The 20,832-nt window shown below is 35.1% G+C and overlaps 1 protein-coding gene across 2 annotated transcripts in view; it reads left to right on the forward strand.

The window, feature by feature from the left end:
- The window catches only part of BAZ2B (bromodomain adjacent to zinc finger domain 2B), a 317,972-nt gene that overhangs the window by 73,558 nt on the left and 223,582 nt on the right, over positions 1–20,832 (forward strand). For both annotated transcript variants that reach the window (XM_059167217.1, XM_059167218.1), the window contains one exon: positions 2,394–2,436. The gene's annotated coding sequence lies outside the window, so the exon portion shown is untranslated. The remainder of the gene's footprint in view (positions 1–2,393; positions 2,437–20,832) is intronic.

A 20,832-nucleotide genomic window follows, 5' to 3' on the forward strand; every position in this document is an offset into this window, starting at 1 on the left:
AGAGTTAGTTGCTCAACCAACCGTACCACCCGGGTGCCCCTGTGAGATTATTTTTCTTATGTAATAGAAAATAGATTTTTTAATGGAAATTTTTTTATTGTATAATTACACCTTGGAAAGTACAAACACAGCAAAAACATTAAACTGATATATAAATGAATGATTAAATATTTAATGACTATTTAAATGAATTTTAGAATTAAGCAGCATATATTTCTTTTTTGTTGTTTTTTAAGATTTTTTATTTATTTATTTGACAGAGAGATAGAGATTACAAGTAGGCAGAGAGGCAGGCAGAGGGAGAGGGGGAAGCAGGCTCCCTGCTCAGAAAAGGCCTGATGTGGGGCTCAGTCCCAGGACCCTGAGACCATGACCTGAACCAAAGTCAGAGGCTTAACTCACTGAGCCACCCTGGTACCCCAAGCAACATATATTTCTATGTTCAAATGTGAGTGAGGTGAGAAAAAGTAGGTCTTCTACTCATTTATTCCTATGATTCTTTTCAATAAGCCAGGTAGGGATAGGCATCCTTACTTTGTGTATGTTGAGACTTTAATGGTGTATGTTAAAACCAGTTACATAAGGAAAAACTTTCTGTTTTGGGTCAGAAGAAGAGGAAAAATAAAGATAGTTATATGTTAATTACTGAAAGATTGCTTATATAATTGTATGTCTTGATTTATCTCACAGCTTAACACTGGTAGGTGTTTTCTAAGTATAAATATAGTTGAGATTTTTCCTGTGCATATTTACTGAAATGGTAACTTGTAAGGAAATAGCACATAACCAATATATTAGTTGAATTATGTTTTCATAAAATGTAATATTACTTTTTATATGTGTAATTTGAATATATTTCCCAGTTTCAAGATGATTTTAAAGAATTACCTTTCCTTGTAAAAGCCACTTAAGATTTTTATGAGAAGATTTAAGATTTGTCTGGCTTTATCTAGTGTCGTTTTAATTTCATGTGTTTTTTTCTTATGCATTTGCACATACCAGTAAGCCATGTGTAAAAATTGTTACCATGATGAAGGAATGCTTTTACTAGTTTTTTATGCTATTAGTTTTAGAGCTTTAAAAATAGTGTGCAGTTTTAGCTATACATATAGTCTTAATTACCTTGTATTTTTTTTTTCAAAAAAATAAAATGGAACATTTATTTTTATTTTTTTATTCAGTCACAAATATTGTTTGAATGTAACTATTTTAAAAAACTTTAATACCTTTTTGAATAACAGAGTTTTATAAAAAGTATAATTGCTTCTTTCATAAGACTTTTTGTATTGACATTTTATCATCACAGGGCTTTATAGTGTGTGTGCGTGTGTGTGTGTGTGCGTGCAACCTGGGGCTTGGACTCAAAATCCTGAAATGAAGTGTCACATGAAACCAAGAGTCAAATGCTCTACTGACCAAGCTATCCAGGTGTCCCACAAGACTTTTTTATATTGATTTAAGTTGAGAACATAATGATAGAAAGTAACTACTTGAAGGCAGGTCTTTGGAAATACAGGGTAAAATGTGTGTTGGCAGAATGGAATGGCTGAAAGGTGTGAGATAAAAAAGGAACCAAGGAAAACTCAGTTCTCTATGCTTGGACAAGTCATGTAAGCTCTCTAACATCTATTTCCATGAATTGTTATGAGGATTTGATGAAATAATATATGAAGGCCCATTATGAATATTAAAACACCATAATATTAAAACATAAAACATTTAAAAGTTTACCTTAAGTCATGCCTTGTTAATTGAGAAATTTCAAAAAAGCTTAGATTTTATAGGGGTAAGAACTCTAAGCTCTCCATAGTTCAGTAAATAGTTTAACTTCTAAGTTCCCTTGGGCTTATTGCGTATAGTTCCTTCCCAGTGATATTTTCAATCTTTACTAGTTTTGTATCTCTTCATAAGAATGAGCCCAAGGCCATTTCTTCTATTAATTGATAATAAATTGATCACATTCTAGCCTTAAGATGAACTACTAATCTGATCACAGAGAAAAAGTCATCTATAAAAAGGACCTGCCTCTTGTTTGTAGTATATTTGAGACACAGTGATTCTCTTCTTAGTAAATATTTGAAATAAAAAAGCAACCCAAAAGTCCTATAGCTTATTTACTGATATGTTATGTTATGTTATGTTATGTTAATCATGGGGTGTTGCTGATTATAAACAAAACATAATCTGTCATGCTATAATAAGTAATGACCCATCAACAAGAACCTGAAGTGCCTCATGCTTTATTTCTGTCACATCAGTTGTAACTTTCCTGACATCTTTAGATTGACTTTTGGCATCAAGAAAGACAAAAATTCTAAACAAATATTTTAGTTTCTGAAATTACTTACGTAAATATGATTCAGCTAAATGCTATTTCTGTTTTCCTATTGCAGATTTCTCAACAGTGATGTCACAAGATTGACCACATTGATCACAGTAAGAACAAAATGATAATTAATCTTTTAAGGATGTTTTCTCCAGAATGAGTATAGGGTTGGAAAATATTTATAATTTTATTCTTTCTTTCAGCAAACAATTAAATGTTTATATTTTCAATGAAACACATCTCATACTTCTAGTTAGTATTTTAAGTACTAAGAAAATTGCTTTAAATTATTTAAAAGCATTTAAAATGAAAAATTACTTTTAATTTATAACTGAAATTATATGCTTAATTATATTAATGTATTTCAGTGTGAATCATCTGAACATCCTATTTTAAAAATTTCTGTCTTTACTAAAAAATAACAGAACATTTAAGATAACTCCATATTAGGAAAAAATTTACAAAGATAAAATTACTTGAGATTGTAATCACTTATTAAGAAAAGACTGTAAACAGCCTTGAAAGGATTCTTAAGCTTGCTTAAATTTTTCATTGATATTTAAATGATTTATAGAGAGTCTTCCAAATATGGAGAGTTGTTGAAAAGAGATAGTTCTCATAAGTAACTGATACTTCTCTTTATTTTAAAGTATTAATCTCTACTATATAAAAGGATAAGGAAATAACATTTCTTAAAGAAAAAACTGTGTCCAAGGTCTTGATCCACATTATTATAAAATTACTAAATAGTAAAAAAATATTATTTTTGGAAAATTCTTTTAAATAACACAAATAAATTTGAATTATTTACTCAATCTGTTTCTTTAATCCTGTTCTAATTGTTCATTAATTATATAAACAGTAATTATCAGAAACATAAATTCATAATATTTATATTTGTATTTTAACATTTTTCTAAAAAACTTTAAAAAAACCTGGTCTACTTTTTTAAGCTTGGAGAGAACTTTTATTGTATTTTTAAGCGTTTTATCATCAAGTATACATATGCTCAGATGTTTATCTCCTATTCATTCATTTTCCTAAGGCATCACATTAGCTATCTCTGATATGCAGCTCTTTGCTTGTTTGTTTTTTCCTTAATCAGAACTTTATTGCCCTAACTGAATATTTTACAACAAAATATTAATGTATTTCTATAATAACCTTCTGCTTAGTGTTGAGTACATTTCAGTCAAGGAGGTTAACATTGGCATTGGATGAAAATGATTTTTAATTTGAAAATGCTGGCTCTTGCTGTACATTTTTAGGGTAACATTAAGAGAGTATGTAATTGCAAGTGTTCTAAATTCAAGAATTTCAGTAAGAGAGGTAGTATCCAATATTATCTGATATAATATAAGGGAAAGACTAAGAAGTATTCATTTGAGATATTCATAAGTGACTGATAGTAAAAACCCTTAATTTGTAATAATATTAGGGCTATGAGGCCTTCTCCAGCCCCTTGAGCCAAGAGAAGAGGGTAGATTTCAACACTGATTCCCATTGAGGGGACTGTGGAGAGAGTAGGTCAAGCATTGACCATGGGGCAGAAATAAAGTGAGACCAGGAAAGGGCTGGTCAGAGGAAATGGAGGTTAAGGGACTAGTCAGAAGTAGATAAGCTGATAAATTGAGATGATAAAGTAATAGCTGAAAGAGTAGAATATTGTGGCTGGGTGGGGGGAGGATATTATAGATTGTTTCAGAGCTGAAGCTGTAATGAGTCTTTGTGTATTATAAAATCAAGATCAAGATCAAGATCAAGAGGTAAATGCTCTACCAGCTTAGCCAATTAGGCTCCTCTCTGTAGAATATCATTTTTCTATTTTAGGCTTTTAGTTTTTTCTGATGAACTCAGAACTCTCCTCTAATAACCTGTCAACATGTAATCATTCTTTGAGGCCTTCCCTAAGCATCCTAATGGAAAATGATCCTCTTTCCCTAGTAGTTTCTTAATGCTTAATTTTTATTATTCCTATGTTACTGGTAACATATATTTTCTTATATTTTATGTATTTTAATATTTATTTTTCACTGTGCTAAGCAAATGAGCATTCAACCAATGTTTGCTGGTAATCATAAATACCCCCAAAAGAGCTCAATTAATTAGCATCTTTAGTTTTTCTATATAAAAATTAGGGGCGCCTGGGTGGCTCAGTGGGTTAAGCCGCTGCCTTCGGCTCAGGTCATGATCTCAGGGCCCTGGGATCGAGTCCCGCATCGGGCTCTCTGCTCAGCGGGGAGCCTGCTTCCCTCTCTCTCTCTCTCTGCCTGCCTCTCCATCTACTTGTGATTTCTCTCTGTCAAATAAATAAATAAATAAATCTTTAAAAAAAAAAAAAAAAAAAAAAAAAAAAAAAAAAAATTAAAATAAGGATATTAATACATGAATATCCAAAAGGTGAACCATAGGAAGCAAGTTAGATGGGAAAGAATGTATGTTTTAGAACTAAAGAGAGCTTGGGGCTTCTGGGTATCTCAGTTGGTTAAGCATCTGACTCTTGATTTTAGTTCTAGTCATGATCTCAGGGTCTAGCCCCTTGTTGGGCTCCATGCTCAGCAGGGAGTCAGCTCAAGATTCTTTCTCTCTCCCTCTGCCCTTCCCCTCCTCACTCTTTCTCTAAAATAAATAAATAAATCTTTAAAAATTTTTAATTTTTAATTTTTAAATTTTTGTTATTTTTAAAAGATTTTATTTATTTATTTGACAGACAGGGAGAGAGAGAGAGAGACATCAGGAGGAGATGCAGGGGTAGGGGGAGATGCAGGCTTTTGACTGAGCAGAGAAGGCAAATATTTAACCGACTGAGCCACCGAGGTGTTCCCTGCCCACCCCCACACCGTTATTTTAAAAAGAACTAGAGAAAGTTCAAGTATTGATGCCACTTATACCAGGTATGTGACCCATAGCAAGTGAACCTCTTTGTACTTCAGTATCTTCACCTGTAAAATGATGTTACTTACATTTAAAAGGATTGCTATGCAAGATTTAAATATAATGCGTTTCAACTTTCTTCCCTCTTATATATGGCTCCTTCGCACATACAAGAAGGGAGATGAAATCAGGTGTAAATGTCAGGGATACACCCCAAACATCCAAATTTACCTTATTCACACATTGTGGCCCTTTTGTCTGTAAGTTTCAGTAAATGAATTTCTACTTTCTACATTACATATATTTTTAAAGATTGATATTTATTTATTTGACAGAGATCACAAGTAGGCAGAGAGGCAGGCAGAGAGATGGGGGGAAGCAGGCTCCCCGCTGAGCAGAGAGCCCAATGCAGGGCTCGATCCCAGGATGCTGGGATCATGACCTGAGCCGAAGGCAGAGGCTTAACCAACTGAGCCACCCAGGTACTCCTACATTACATATGTTTATGATAACTTAATCGATATATGAATTCCAGCAAGGAGACTGATTAGATCTTTTGATACAAGGTGCTTTTATTTAGGGAAAGAGTTAGACCTCAGTAGAATATTAAGATCCTAAAAGGCTAGAATGAACTTTAGAATGGCTCAGATTGTGCTGCATTCCCCTTATACAACAGATGAAAAAATCAAGGTCCAGAGAGTTGAAAGGGAGGTAATATGTGTTAAGAACATGAACTGAGGTCAGAAAAACCTTTGTTTAAAGGTTGTGATCTTGAGTCCATTACATAGTCTAAGATCCATTTTTTCCTCTCTAAAGCAGAGATAATATTTATATCTCTAGGAGTGCTGTGAATGTTAAATGACATCATGTTTATAAAGCATAGTACAGAGGCAGATACATACTAAATTCTCTTGACCACTCATTGTATCATCATTGTAGATGATGATACCATCACTTGTAAAGTTACTTTTCTCAAGTCACATAGGGTGAGATCTTAGCTTAACCTGATTTTGCTTTATTCTACCATAATTTTTAGTATGGTTTTGTGATCGCATCTACTTGATTAAAAATCTCTAAACAGCATTGGGGTTTAGAGAGCTCAGTCAAATTATCTGCCTTTGGCTTAGGTCATGATCTCTGGGTCCTGGGATTGGGTCCTTGGGTCAAGGCCCATGTCAGGCTCCCTGCTTAGTGGGTTGCTTGGTTCTCCCTCTCTATCTTCCTCTCCCCCTGCTTGTGCTTTCTTGCTTCTTCCCTCTCTCAAATAAAGAAAACTTTTAAGAAATTAAAATAAATTAATTAAGTAAATAAAAATCTCTGAATAGCATTTATAGGAAGTATTATAAAATAACTCATAGATTTTTTTTATTCTCAAATCTTTCCAGATTCTTTGTCTTCTTTGAGAATATTTAAGCAATTTCACTTAAACGCAGTTTATTAGTGTGTAATTTCATTACTATACTAGCTATACTTTTAAATATTATGATTTAACTTTTTAATATATATTTTAATAATATTACAGAGCAAGTTGGAAAATAAAATGGCCTTTTCTCATTTTGTTTTGCTTTGTTCTGTTTTTGTTTTTAAAGAGAGAGAGAGAGAGAGTACTTAACATATGTGCACAAGCAGGGGTATGGACAGAGGGACAGAGAGAGGGAATCTTAAGCAGGCTCCATGCCCAGTGTGGAGCCTGATGGGGGCCAGTCTTACAACCCTGAGATCATGACCTGAGCTGAAATCAAGAATTGGATGCTTAATAACTGAACCACCCAGGTGCCCCAAGCCTTTTCTGGTTTTATTAATATTCCTTTTACCCTTTGTAATTTTATTGTAAATATTACTTATATTTTATAGAGACTCATCTCTACCAACAGAAATATTTCACTTAAAAATTGAAATTTAGGGTCCCCTGAGTGGCTCAGTCAGTAGAGTGTGCAACTTTTTATCTTGGGGTCTTGAGTTCAACTGCCACGTTGGACAGAGAGATCACTTAAAAGCAAATAATTAAAGTTTTGTTTGTTAGTTTGTTTGTTTTAAAGGCAGAAAAGGAGCACCTGAGTGGCTCAGTGGGTTAAAGCCTCTGCCTTCAGCTCAGGTCATGATCTCAGGGTCCTGGGATTGAGTCCTGCATCTGGTTCCCTGCTCCATGGGGAGCCTGCTTCTCCCTTTCCCTCTGCCTCTTACCCTGCTTGTGTTCTCTCTCACTCTCTCTCATTCTCTCTGGGTCAAATAAATAAATAAATCTTTAAAATGATTAAGAATTGAAATTTAGAAGGAATTATTAGACCACTTTACAATGTACACACTACTAGAAATATTGGAAGTAGATAGCAAATTTAAAATGTTGGCTATCGACCACAGATAAGATGTAATGAAGTGTCATAGTGACTGATGGTTGTCCCTTAATGTTGATTTTCCCCATCCACTAATTCTTTCCTAGCATATCAATACCTGGAGTAAAAATATTTCCCAGCTTCCCTTGAATCTAGATGTGATCATGGGACTAAGGTCTGGCTAGAGATAAATAAGCAGAAGTACTATATACAACTTAAGGGAAAGGTTGTATTCCCTCTTTTTCCCCCATTCTTCCTTACTGGCTGAAATGTGGACATGGTAACTGGAAATGAGTGGAAACCCCAAACCAAGAATGGGCAAGAAATAAAAGAGAAAGTCTCTAATATCTTCAGGATGTTACCTTGTCTATATCCGCACTGGTGCCTGCATCTGGACTTCCTTGATATGACAGAGATAAACTTTTTTTTTCTTTTCAGAAATAAGTGTATTTATTGATTTAAATACTCTCTATAGGAGTATAACTCAAAAGAAGCATTTATTGTTTTATACATCTCGTACAATATCTATGATGTATAACTAACACAAATAATGGGTTCATTGAATGAAATGGATGCAATAGTGTGTGAATTTAATAACCAATTTTATTATTTCTGCTTTGCTAATTTGTTCTTTTTATACTTCTACATGAAGAAAACCAAAAAAACAAACAAATAAAAAAAACCAAGCCCCTTAGTTTTGTCAGTTATTTACAATGATTACATAAATGTTCTATTTGTTTAGTTTTTTAAATTTTTCTTTTTTTAAATAATTTTTTCATTTTTCAAATAAACATATAATGTATTATTAGCCCCAGGGGTACAGGTCTGTGAATCACCAGGTTTACAGACTTCACAGCACTCACCATAACACATACACTCCCCAATGTCTGTAACCACCCATCCTCTCCCTTCCCCCCTCCCCCATTTGCTCACAAAGTTTGCTTTGTGAGATTAAGAGTCTCTTATGGTTTGTCTCCCACCCGATCACATCTTGTTTCATTTATTCTTTTCCTACTCCCCAAACCCCCCACATTGCATCTCTACTTCCTCATATCAGGGAGATCATATGATAGTTGTCTTCTCTAATTGACTTATTTCGCTAACCATAATACCCTCTAGTTCCATCTACATCATCGCAAATGGCAAGATTTCATTTCTTTTGATGGCTGCATAGTATTCCATTGTGTGTGTGTGTGTGTGTGTGTGTGTGTACCACATCTTCTTTATCCATATATCTGTTGATGGACATCTAGATTCTTTCCATAGCTTGGCTATTTTGGACATTGCTGCTATAAACATTCGGGTGCATGTGCCCCTTCAGATCACTACGTTTGTATCTTTAGGGTAAATACCCAGTAGTGCAATTGCTGGGTCATAGGTTAGCCCTATTTTCAACTTTTTGAGGAACCCTCATGCTGTTTTCCAGAGTGGTTGTACCAGCTTGCATTCCCTTCAACCATGTAGGAGGGTTCCCCTTTCTCCACATCCTCGCCAGCATCTGTCATTTCCTGACTTGTTAATTTTAGCCATTCTGACTGGTGTGAGGTGGTATCTCATTGTGGTTCTGATTTGTATTTCCCTGATGCCGAGTGATGTGGAGCACTTTTTCACGTGTCTGTTGGCCATCTGGATGTCTTCTTTGCAGAAATGTCTGCTCATGTCCTCTGCCCATTTCTTGATTGGATTATTTGTTCTTTGGGTGTTGAGTTAGCTAAGCTCTTTATAGATTTTGGATACTACCCCTTTATCTGATATGTCGTTTGCAAATATCTTCTCCCATTCTGTCAGTTGTCTTTTGGTTTTGTTAACTGTTTCCTTTGCTGTGCAAAAGCTTTTGATCTTAATGAAGTCCCAATAGTTCATTTTTGGCCTTGCTTCCCTTGCCTTTGGTGATGTTCCTGAGAAGACGTTGCTGTGGCTGAAGTCGAAGAGGTTGCTGCCCGTGTTCTCCTCAAGGATTTTGATGGATTCCTTTCTCACATTGAGGTGCTTCATCCATTTTGAGTCTATTTTTGTGTGTGGTGTAAGGAAGTGGTCCAATTTCATTTTTCTGCATGTGGCTGACCAATTTTCCCAACACCATTTGTTGAAGAGGGTGTCTTTTTTCCACTGGACGTTCTTTCCTGCTTTGTCAAAGATGAGTTGACCATAGAGTTGAGGGTCTATTTCTGGGCTCTCTCTTCTGTTCCATTGATCTATGTGTCTGTTTTGTGCCAGTACCATACTGTCTTGATGATGACAGCTTTGTAATAGAGCTTGAAGTCTAGAATTGTGATGCACCAACTTTCGCTGGCTGGCTTTCTTTCTTTCTTTTTAAGGATTTTATTTATTTGACAGGCAGAGATCACAAGTAGGCAGAGAGGCAGGCAGAGAGAAAGGAGGAAGCAGACTCCCTGCTGAGCAGAGAGCCCGACTAGGGGCTCCATTCCAGGACCCTGGGATCATGACCTGAGCAGAAGCTTTAACCCACTGAGCCATCCAGGCCCCCCATCTTTTTCAATATTCCTTTGGCTATTCGAGGTCTTTTCTGGTTCCATCTACATTTTAGGATTATTTGTTCCATTTCTTTGAAATAAATGGATGGGATATTGATAGGGGTTGCATTAAATGTGTAGATTGCTTTAAGTAGCATAGACATTTTCACAAGAGATAAAATTTTTTTGTAAGCCACTGGTTTCAGGTTTTCTGTCTCTTGTGCCTAAAACTAATCCTGACACACCAAAATAGTTTGACAAATTATATGCCATTGTTAAAATGTCTTTGGTTTGTTTATATTTCATTTACTCTTACTCAACTCTGCTATAACTTTCATAGGTTGGATTTTAGGAGAAAAATAGGAAAGGGAATGATTCATTGTGTCTAGGGAAGGAGACTAACTAAACCTTAACAGAGTAGGATGACATCTGGGCTAGATTTTTGAAGTATGAGTTGGAAGAAAACACTAATTCCAAAGGATACATGCACCCCTTTGTTAATGCAGCATTATTAACAGCCAAGATATGGAAGCAACCTAAGTGTCCATTGATAGGTGAATGGTAAGGAAGATCTGGTAAATGTGTGTGTGTGTCTGTGTGTGTGTGTATACACGAAGTAGAGAAATCAGCCATTTCCAAAAGGAGTACACACACACACACACACACAGGAATATTATGCTGCCATAAAAAGGATGTATTCATGCCATTTGTGACAACATAGATAGACCTAGAGGGTATTATTCTAAATGAAATGAGTAAGATTGAGAAAGACAAATACCATATGATTTCACTCATGTTTAAAACACTCATGTAGGGCGCCTGGGTGGCTCAGTGGGTTAAGCCGCTGCCTTCGGCTCAGGTCATGATCTCAGGGTCCTGGGATCGAGTCCCGCATCGGGCTCTCTGCTCAGCAGGGAGCCTGCTTCCTTCTCTCTCTCTCTGCCTGCCTCTCAATGTACTTGTAATTTCTCTCTGTCAAATAAATAAATAAAATCTTTAAAAAAAAAAAAAAAACACTCATGTAAAAAAACAAAACAAATGAATAAACAAAGAAAAAGCTATATCACACCTATAAATACAGAGAACAAACTGATGGTTGCCAGAGGGGAGTATGGAATGAATAAGTCACAGGAATGAAAGGCACAGCATAAGAAATATAGAAAATGATGTTATAATAGGGTTGATGGTGACAGATGGTAGCTATACTTGTGATGAGCGTCACATAATGTATAAACTTGTTGAATCACTATGTTGTACACCTGAAACTAATGTAATATTTTGTGTCAACTATGCTCAAATAAAAATAGTTTTGTTTGTTTTTTAAAGGAAGAGAATCCAGAAAGAGGAAATAGGCATACAGATTTGGAAAGAATGTATGTTCCAGGCCATGAAAATATTTTGGATGTTGCTGTTGAAATATAAAATTTCAGGAAATAAATGAGCCTAAAGTTTAGATCTTGTAGGAGTTTACTTACCAAGAAGTTTGGTAAGTACCCTTGCAAAGGTACCTAGCAGAGAGTTCTTTAATATTATACATAAATTCAATTTAATAATATATATATATTTTTTCTTTATATTTATTCTTACTTTTTCATGGTTTTTCCATTAAGTATTTTTTAAAAAAATGTATTTTCTAGAAGTGTTTAGAAAGGAAGTATAAAACTAATAAATTTTTATTCATTTTTTTAAAAATGGTAGGTGCTTTCTAGTTGAGCCTTTATTATTAGTTTACAGATGACTAAACTGAGACTCAAAAAAGTTAAAGTATCTTTCCCAGTGTATTCTACTGACAGATAAGTCATTATTTGCAAAGTAGAGAAATCAGCCATTTCCAGAAATCTGCCATGTATTCACTGACTTTTTTTTTCTACTTTTTTAAAATACCAAATGCAGATGTGTATATTTGGATAAAAGACACCCCCTCCCCACCCCTGAGGCACCTGGGTGGCTCAGTGGGTTAAGCCTCTGCCTTCAGCTCAGGTCATGGTCTCAGGGTCCTGTGATCGAGCCCTGCATCGGGCTCTCTGCTCAGCAGGGAGCCTGCTTCCCCCTCTCTCTGCCTGCCTCTCTGCCTACTTGTGATCTCTCTCTTTGTCAAATAAATAAATAAAAACTTTAAAAAAAGACACCCTCCACCTCCCATTGCCAAAGCTTCTCCAGCAAAAGTTGCACCATTATACCATTGATGGAGCTAAACCCATGCATTGTGTTCTCAGTGAGAGACTGTAGATATAAATGATACTATGCTGCAGAGACCCAACTAAACTTCTTTGAACAATTGGAAGTATACAATGTTACAGGCTCATTTGGTTTCAAAATCAGTTCTTACCTAAAAATTCTGAATGAGCTACTGTTTAATAAATATGCTTAAGAAAAGAAAAAGGCAATAATCTTAACATAGTCTAGGAAAAATTATAGAAGCATGAGAGAATAGAAAAGAAAGTTTTCTACTTTGGTTTGGTGGTTTTTGGTTTTTTTTCTTTCTTAATTTTTTTTTTCTGTAATTAGTAGTGAGTTTAATACAGCCCAGAGTCTGCTGGGTAGTCTCTCCATTTGTTTCCCTTTCCTCACGTGCTCTCACTCTCAAATAAATAAAATTTTTTTAAGTTTAATACAAATATTCCTGATGCTGTCCTTATGGGAATGCATTTTTTTCAAGTGCTTTTTAAAAACATTACATCAGTAGCTATATTTCTATCATAATATAAGACAGTGCAGGTAAACTTTTCCACATGCAAATTGTACCATCTATTTATTTATAATTTTATTCTCCAATTTGCTTTCATCTCAGGAAAATCTACTTAACTTTTATTCACAAAATTCATGGTTTTTGTCTCTTTATTGCCTCATTACTGAATACTTCAGGGTTGTATTTTTTAAATTCTAGTCCTTTCATCAAAGTTCATAATTCCATAGCTCAGTCTATATCAAACTTCCTCTCATCTCTGAAACAGTTTTTGCTGATTATAGTTCTATTTTATTTGCTCCTTGACTAACAATTTGAAAGTCTGCATTGGTGTTCTAGAAACTGTGAGAGAAGAGAATGATGTACAACAAAATTAAATTTCAAGTCACTTTAATTCAGAAAATATTTACCTCGTCCTTTCTTATTTTTAGTGTGGAACTTATAGAAAGGAAACTTTATAAAACTTTCACACTTGACAGTAAACTCAAATGTCACAGTTCCCCTCAAATGTTACCTCTTCCGTAAAACCTACAGATCCCGGGGCACCTGAGTGGCTCAGTGGGTTAAAGCCGCTGCCTTCAGCTCAGGTCATGATTCCAGGGTCCTGGGATTGAGCCCCGCATCGGGTTCTCTGCTCAGCAGGGAGCCTGCTTCCCCCTCTTTCTTTCTGCCTGCCTCTCTGCATACTTGTGATCTCTGTCAAATAAATAAATAAAATCTTAAAAAACAAAAACAAAAACCTACGGATCCCCCTTGCAGCTGGAATTAATACCCCATCATTTCTACCTTTCAGGTATTTGTTATTTCTGTCATAGTAGTGTTCTCCAACACTACGTTGGACCTGAGTACATTCTCTGTTGAAAGAGGGTTTGCTACAATAGCTTACAAGAATATTCTTTTATCACCTGGGATGCTTACCTTATAACCAATTACTTCCATGAACTTTCAGGGCTATGATTGTATTTAATTATGTCAGTCTAATAAGAAAAGAACAATAATAGATTTGACATGTGCAAGTAGTTCATTTGTACCAAGTGAAGGCCAGATGACATCAGAGTGAACTAAATTAAAGCTCTCTAGTAGTTTGAGTAGAAAGAAATGGTGGCAATATTCAATTGTCCAGGGAACACTAGATTGTAAGATAGGTATGCCAAACAAAAATGTAACTGGAAAATAATGGGGAAGTAGCAATCTTTCATTTTAGCAAAAACATCTTATGGTACCAGTTTGAAATCTGTTAGTTTTGTGGCTTTTTGGGGGGGGCGGGGAGAGGTGGGGACAGCATGTGCAGGTGGGATGGGGCTACAGGCAGAGGGAAAGAGAGAGAGAGAGAATCATAAGTAGGCTCCATGCCCAGTGCAGAGCCTGACTGGGCACTCAGTCTCACAACCCTAAGATCATGACATGAGCCAAAATCAAGAGTTGAATGCTTAACCAACTGGGCCACCCAGGCACTCCCAGTTTTGTAGCTTTATGTGCAAACTTTGTAAATATGTTTTGGTAGTATGTTGAATTAGATCTAATAAGCAGAAAGAGTTTATCCTTATCCATAGTTTTACCTTTTCTATGTATTTCAGTAATATAATAATTTAATTAATTTCAGTCTACCCATGTGTTCACCAGACATTTTTCTCCATTTGTAAGGGTCTATCCATAAGTTTCAGAAACATTCTTCTAAAGCTCTTATCTGCCTTATAAGATGTGTTGTGTGTTTGCCTACTTCAACTGTTAGACTGTAGAGTCTTTACCATCTAGTAACGGCATAGATTATATTTTATTCATTCTTACAGTTCTCTTAGAATCTGTTTGAATGCTTTGTGTCCAGTAGTGGCATAGCAGAAATTTATTCCATAAACTGTCATGTGCTGGTGTGTCTTAGTGTGTTAATGACCAGAATGGATAAATGCATAGAAAACATAAAGAGAATATACAATTTAACAATTTGAAATTCATACAGGTTAGGAAATTCTTTATAAATTAAATATCCCCTAGGATTTTGACCACTTACCATATTGTATGAATTACTTGAAATTGGTAAAGGATTGGGATGCCTGGGTGGCTCAGTTGGTTAAGCAGCTGCCTTCGGCTCAGGTCATGATCCCAGCGTCCTGGGATTGAGTCCCATGTCGGGCTCTTTGCTCCGCAGGGAGCCTGCTTCTCCCTCTGACTCTGCCTTCCACTCTGTCTGCCTGTGCTTGCTCTCGCTCGCTCGATCTCTGACAAATAAATAAATAAAATCTTTAAAAAAAAAAAAAAAGAAAGAAATTGGTAAAGGATCTTTAGGTTAGTAGGGGGAAAATGAAAGATTACATGGCAGGCTAGAACTGAATATGAAGATGTAACCAGAGGGCTTTAGGGAGCAAGATAGTGCATTGTTGCAAAAATGTAGTTTTAGTTTTATGTAGTTAGGGCAGCTTGAGATCATTGATTTCTCAAGGAAAAGGAGACACTGAAAAGAAAAAAATAAAATTAAAAAAAAAATTGAATGGAAAGGAATATGGGAAGTCACTAAAGACACCATCTTCCACTTTTGGGGTACTTCCTGGAGCCACAGGGCCTAGAGAGGGTTCTCTTTAGCTTAGGTGGAATTAAAACTGGCATAATTTTAAATCCTTTAGAGTAATATTGTAAGTTCATGTCTTCTACTTTCTAATTCTGTTATAATAGATTTTTGCATGACATTGCCACACCATAGAGTTTAGTTATCTTACTAAATATCTTAAGAAGTTTCCTACTCAGATTGAATTACCTATTCCTAAATTTCAAAACCATTCAAAGTTAGCTTTGTCCTATATATGTAACTTTCCAACACACAGACTTTTTTCTAGTCAGAACATTCTTTTTTTTCCCTAGAACATTCTTTTTTTAAAAGAGAGATTTATTTATTTATTTTAGGGAGAGACAGAAAGAGAGGAAAGAGAGTTCAGGAAAGGAGGGGCAGAGGGAGATGGATAGAGAATCTCAAGCAGGCTCCCCGCTCAGCACAGAGCCGGACACAGGGCTCAATCCCATGACCCTGAGATCATGACCTGAGCAGAGTCAGATGCTCAACCTACTAAGCCACCCAAAGGGCCCTAGTTAGAACCATTGTTACAACCAGAACATAGAGTGATGATTCTGCGTCTTTTTCCAAGCATCATTTCTTTTGCTTGAAATGTTGTTACCTCTTTATCCAGGGCCAGTTCATTCTAAGAATGGTCTTATAGTCTTCTATGACAACTCTGACCTTCATTGAGCTCCCCTTCCTTTCAACATTTTATCTTTTTTCCTGTCCACAGTCTTTTAAATTTTAGAATCCTTGTTTGCAGTTCTAGGTGTGACATTGGTACATTGCTATCCCATAGCACTATACTTAGCATGTCTAAACTTGAACACATTGTCTTCCCATTTCCCAGAAACCTTTTCCTCTTTCTATATTTCCTGTATTGGTCAATGATATCAATATCCATTCAGCTACCGAAGCCAGAAATATTGGTTATCTTTAACTAATTCTTCAAAAGTTCTCATCTGGTCTGATATCAAATCACTGCATGCTGTGTAATAAAAGAGCCAATGTTTATGGAGTGCTTGCTATGTGCCAGGTACTAATCTAAGAATTTGATTTGTAAATTCATTTACTTTTCCTAACAACTTTACTTATCACTCCTGTTTTATGTAAGAAAGACATGTATTTGCTAACACAAGTACACACCACCATTATTAAGCTGTCCATCCAAATGAAAACAAAAGAAAAATTATTAAACATAGTCAAGACTAATTTAGAAGAAATAATAAGGATAGAGGTACGTATTAAATGATACCAGGGGATAAAATTAGGAAGGTCCATCCTGGGAAATTCTGAAAGACAGAAGACCTATTTTCTTCAACTAAAAATGTTAATGGCATGGGGATGTGGTTATAGCAGTTACAGATTAAAAGAGATGTAAGGGACATATCAGCCTATTCTAATGTCTATGTCATATTTGAGTCTAAACTCAAATAGTTTAAAAATATTACAAGACAAAGAAATGTGTATACTGATTCAATATTTAATATTAAGGAATTATGTTAGAAAGCATTGTAGGTATGATAGAAGTGTTGAGCTGTTTAAAGTTAAAAGCACAGGTCTATACCTAAAGGCATAAGCATCTATGTCAGAGGCTTGAGAAAAAAACTGCTTTCACCAATCACTTTTTTAAAACTTGGTCTCTGCTTAAAGGGGTGACAAAACTTTTAGTTCAATACCATTTATTAGACATAAAATATAACTTGTGATTTTACAAATACACAATTCTATAAAAAATTCACTGTTTTGTCATATTTTCTCAATATTCAGTGTTTCTTTTACAGAAATATGGATAGTTGAAGGGAATAAAAACCAATATTTCTAGAACTTCTACAAAAATGATGATGATGATGATAGTCAGCAGTTGAGTGCTTGATTATGTGGCAGGCACCCTTTTATTTATGAGTTTATTATTTTAACTACTTTCATCCTTTTAACTTCAGGGCAGTATTGTTATTATCCTCATTTTATAGAGAGGAAACAAGCTATAGAGAGGTTAAAAGATTTATTCAGAGTTACATTGTTATTAACAAATGAAGTTCAGAGTTAAAACCCATTCAGTTTGACTTGTGTCTTTACTATTTTGCTATGGTGCTATTAATATTTTTCTCATTTACTTCATTTATTTGGGAATGTTTTAATTTCTCCCTCATTTTCAACATAGAGTTTTGCCAGATATAGAATCCTTGGTTGATAATTGTTTTTCTTTTAGTACTTTAAATACGTCACCTCACTGCCTCTGACTTCCATGCTTTCTGATGAGAAATTGGCTATTAATTTTATTGAGGAGTCTTGTAAATGATGAGTTGCTTCTCTCTTGGTGCTTTCAAGGTTCTATTTTTATCTTTGTCTTTCAACTGCTTGACTGTGTCTCAGTGTAATTCTCTGTGTTTATCCTTTTGGAATGCATTGATTTTTTTGGATGTATAGATTCATGTTATTTCTCAAATTTGGGAAGTTTTCAGCCACTATTTCTTCGAATATTTTTTCTTCCCCTTTTTCTCTTCTCCTTTTGAGACACCCCAATACATCTGTTCATTTATCCGTACTTTTTTCTTTCTGTTCCTTAGCCTAGATAATGGGAGTTGACCCATCTTCAAGTCTGTTGGTTCTTTCTGATGTATTTAATCCGCTTTGAAACCATCTAGTGACTTTTTCATTTCACTTATTGCACCTTCTAACTCCAGCATTTTTGTTTAGTTCCTCTTTATAATTTCTTTGTCTTTATTGAAATTCTCATTTTGTTCATACATTATTTTCCTGGTTTCCTTTTGTTATTTGTCCATGGTCTTTGTTAGCTCTTTGAGCATATTTAAGACTGGGAATTTGTTGCTAGTAGACCTGCCTTACAAGAAATGATTAAAGGAGTTCTTAATGCTAAAATGAAAAGACATAGATAGTAATGTAGAGCCATATGAAGAAATAGAAAAACTCGGATAAAGATAACTACATAGGTAAATAGATAGGGAACATAGTGCTTTGAAGGAAAAAAAAAAGGTCAATGTAGCTAGAGAGTACTGAAAACAAGGATTTTAGTTTGAGATTAACAACCCATAGATAAAGGGCATTCTAGAATAGGATAAGGTGTCCCCCCCTTTATCTTAAGAGCAATGAGAAATGTTTGAAGTATAAATTAAAGTTTGAATTGTCAACAACCCAATTTCAGTTGAGGCTTACTGAGGTTGAGCAACTCACCTAAGGTCATACAGTGATCAAAAGGCTTACTGAGGTTGAGCAACTCACCTAAGTTCATACAGTGATGAAGAGGTAGAACTAGGATCATAATTCAGGAATGTCTTGATCTAATATCCTGACTACTACATTTCTTATAAATACAAGTTTAAAAAATAGTCAAGAAATTATAAGCTTGAAATTTCTGGGACCTAAAATTGTTCATTATTATTTCAGCTGATGATAACAAAATGCCAACTATGTTTGAGGGATGTGATTTTACTTCTTCCAAGTGCAGTCATGGTCAAATTAAAATTTTTTAGCTCTGCTTGTGACTTACTGCTCCTCAATAAACAGGCAAACCCATGCTGCTCAATAGTGACCATTAGAACAAAAATATATTTGATTTCTTTTTTTTTTTAAGATTTATTTATTTATTTATTTGACAGACAGAGATCACAAGTAGGCAGAGAGGCAGACAGAGAGAGAGGAGGAAGCAGGCTCCCTGCTGAGCAGAGAGCCCGATGTGGGGCTCGATCCCAGGACCCTGGGGATCATGACCTGAGCCGAAAGCAGAGGCTTTAACACACTGAGCCACCCAGGCGCCCCTATATTTGATTTCTTCCTATGATTTCTTCCACTTTCAACTCCTGTCCTCTAAGGAAAAATTCACAATGAAGGCTAATTGTGTGCCAGACAGTTTCCAAGTATCATTTCATCTTAAACTTACTGATACTAAGTAACTGTTCCAAGTTGACATGATTAGTAATTGGTGTCACTGGGATTCAGATTCATACTTCTCTAAAGTCAATGATGTACTCAAGATTCTCCCTGAGAAACTATTTCCTAGAAAGGAATTGTGAGCCATTCATTCATTCAATCAGTATATTATATGCTTCACATTCATTCATTTATTCATCTATTTAACAAATATTTATGAAACACTGACTTATATGCTTCTACTATCTAGCTATTGTAGATATTGTGGTCAGTAGGACAAATTTCCTTCTGTTTACTTTGATCAAGTTTACTTTCTAGTAAGAGAGCAGAAGTAAATAAATATATAAGATAATTTTTAATAGTTGATAAATGTCCTAAGGAGGGGGAAAACTAAGGAAAATATGATAGCACATATGAGGCAGGGTAGAATTGAGGGCAGTATACATATAAAAGTTGGGGAAGACCTCTGTGAGGGGCAACACTCATATTGAGAAACCATCACCGGAAGGAGCCAGCCATGTAAGGATCTGAGGAAATAGGAATCACAGTGCTGAGGCTAGGATATTGTAAACTTGGGAGTAGAGGTACGCAGATGTCATTAAATCTGGTTAGAAATTTTTTCTAATTTGAAAAGAAGTCCCTGGAAGTTTTTATGGTTGTTAGTTGATTTTATTTTCCTTCACCTCATGTTTAATTTGAAAATGTTCCATATTCAACTTTTCTCTTGTTGGAGGCTTTTAAGGAGGAAGCCATGTCTAGTACACTGATGGCTTTAAAACAATATTATAAATTCTTTGTGATTTATATTTTTGGAGGTATTCTGTTTTCTTATTCTTACATTATACCTACCATTGCTATCATAATTAAGAAGTTTCCATCATCTTAAAGAGAAATTCATGGATATATATTATTCCTTGACTCTAAATATTACATTGTGCCTTTTGAATTACTTAGTAAATTTCTAGAGATGGAAAATAAACTGTTTCTAGTTTTTTCTTTAGGATTTTAAGGTCTAGTGAAAAAACAGACATGCAAACCCATCATTATAGATGTGGTTGATCCCATCATAGATAGATAGATAGATATAGATATAGATATCATGTTTTTGGAATATGGAAAGAATGGTGTGATCGCTGAGGGATGGAAAGGCCTCATGAAAAATTTTCATTCTACAGAGATTTCCCATTAATGCTTTTTGAAGCATAGTAGGGACTAGGTATATCCCTATTTGAACAGTGATGCTTAATGCTACAAAAAAAATCTTTTGAAAGAGTTTATGACTTACAGCCATATGGCAATATAAATAAGTGGTACCTGATTTGGTATATATGAGAAAGTCAAATTTCTTTTCTCAGTGGAGGGTGAAAAAGCATTAAGGGTGCTCTTTCTTACTGCTGCCCTTTCCCTCTCCTGTTTTCTCTCACCCTTTATCCTCCATTTTTGTAAGTGTACATGAAGTGGGAAGAGGATGGAATTTTACAAGTTTTGAAGGAAGGTGTCTTAGCAAGTTTGAGGGGAGGTATTTGAGAGAGGAGGTATGATTATGAAAAGGGAATTTGTTTTTGAGCTGGTGATAGTCTCTTCTGATGATCTCAACATGGCACCTTAGATCTTTCCCCCCACTCAAAATCTCAGCTAAATATATAATGTTTCCTATCATAATATTAAGTGGGCACTCTCAGAAATAAACATGAGAGTGATGT

This window comes from Mustela lutreola, chromosome 3 (genome assembly GCF_030435805.1).
Source record: "Mustela lutreola isolate mMusLut2 chromosome 3, mMusLut2.pri, whole genome shotgun sequence".
NCBI lineage: Eukaryota > Metazoa > Chordata > Mammalia > Carnivora > Mustelidae > Mustela > Mustela lutreola.